The sequence below is a fragment of the Pundamilia nyererei genome, unplaced genomic scaffold (genome assembly GCF_000239375.1).
Source record: "Pundamilia nyererei isolate P.nyererei 1_Seehausen unplaced genomic scaffold, PunNye1.0 scaffold00409, whole genome shotgun sequence".
In the NCBI taxonomy this organism is placed as follows: Eukaryota; Metazoa; Chordata; class Actinopteri; order Cichliformes; family Cichlidae; genus Pundamilia; species Pundamilia nyererei.
The window spans coordinates 303,270-305,137 of record NW_005187810.1 but is presented as its reverse complement, the minus strand read 5'-3'; positions in this window follow the sequence as shown (position 1 = coordinate 305,137).

Here is a 1,868-nt window from a genome sequence, read left to right as displayed (position 1 = left end):
CCAGTTATTCACAATACAATTCAAATCTGGAGACAGATCGTGAAAGAGTATAGACTCAGAGCCTTCTCGCTTTTGACACCTATTACAGCTAATCCTGCATTTAAACCCTCAGTTTTAGATGGGACATTTGATCGCTGGAAGGAAATGGGGTTGCGAAATGTGGGACACCTGTATTTTCAGGGCTCTTTTGCTTCATTTCAACAGCTTAAGCAGAAGTACAATTTATTAGCCTGTGATCTTTTTAGATACCTTCAAATAAGGAGCTATGTAAGGTCCCAACTACAACAATTTGAGTTTGCAACTCCAGGTAAGCTTGACCAATGCCTGGTGGATTGTATAACAGAAAAGCATGCTGTTGCTTTTATATATGAGATATTACAGCCACTCGGGCAGAAAGATACAGGTAAAATAAAATCAGCTTGGGAAAAGGAATTAGGGTCAGAAATTCATAATGATATCTGGACTAAAGGGCTCCGTTATGTTAATTCCTGCTCTATCAACGGCCAACATAGGTTCATTCAGTTTAAAATTTTGCACAGACTGCACTACTCGAAGACGAGATTACATCGGGTATTTCCTGAATCGTCAGCCATCTGTGATAAATGTCAATGTGCAGAAGCTGATCTGCTTCACAGTTTTGTAATGTGTGCCAAATTACAAAGTTTTTGGGCTTCAGTTTTTTCTTTTTTTCCCAAACTTTTTGATGTGCAGTAAGACCCCGACCCCATTTTGATTTTTATTGGACTATCAGGACAATCTAAAAAACTTAAGAGCACACAGATCCCCCTCCTGTCCTATGGCCTGATGTGTGCAAAGAGACTGATTCTCCTCCTATGGAAGGGAAAAGAAGTGCCCTCCTTGAAAGCCTGGATTTCAGTACTGACAGATACTCTTCATCTGGAAAGGATCCGCTACATTTTAAATGACAAACTGGAGGACTTCGATCAGATTTGGAGGCCGCTCATTGAGCACCCGGAAACTATGAACAAATGAGAGCTATTATGTGGACTTCACCATTGCATAAAATAAGCTGATAGCACTCTGGGATAAGGGAAGGGTGTAGGGAGGAGGTTTTTTTTTGTTTGTTTGTTTTGTTGTTGTTTTTTTGACCGCCCTTTTTGGTACGTTCTTGTTTTTGTTTTTTGTTGTTGTTCGCTTTGTTTTTCCCCTTTTCTTGATGCCAAAACTGTAAAAAGGAAGCAATGTCAGTCTATGGGACAATTTGTGATTGTTATTTGTGCTTCACAATAAAAATATTTGAAGAGAAGAAAGCGGAACCGGCTGTTCAAACCCCCCCCCAAGGCTGCCCGCTGGGATTGAAACGATGGGACGAGGCGCGACTTCTCAGAAAGGGCTCACTGAGTGCAGCATGGTTAAGATCTTGGAGATGCTTACAGCTGCCGTGAATACTCAGAATAACACCTCTGAGCGTATATTGGGTGACATCAAGGAGAGGCCTGCTCAGAATAACACCTTTGAGTGCAAATTGGATCACATCTTGGAGAAGCTCACTGCAGTCGTGAGTTCTCAGAATCGGCTCTCTGAGCAAAAGAATGACAACACCACGGAACGCAAGTTTGATACCATCATGGGGAAGCTCGTGGTTCTCCAACGCGGGATTGAGAGACAACTTTGAAATTCTCATGAGTTGTTGCAAAAGAAAAATTACCATCATAATCCGGCTACCCCTTCGGCGCCAGCTCAAGGCTGGAGCCGAACAACAACTCCCTGATAACGACTGTGTTGAGTCTGTTCCTTCCCATTCCCTACAAGGCCACCTGGGTTGGCTGGAAGACTGTTTACTTAGCCTGGCAGGGCGAAGGACACTGTCTCAGCTGAACTATGGACACGCACACACAGACATATAC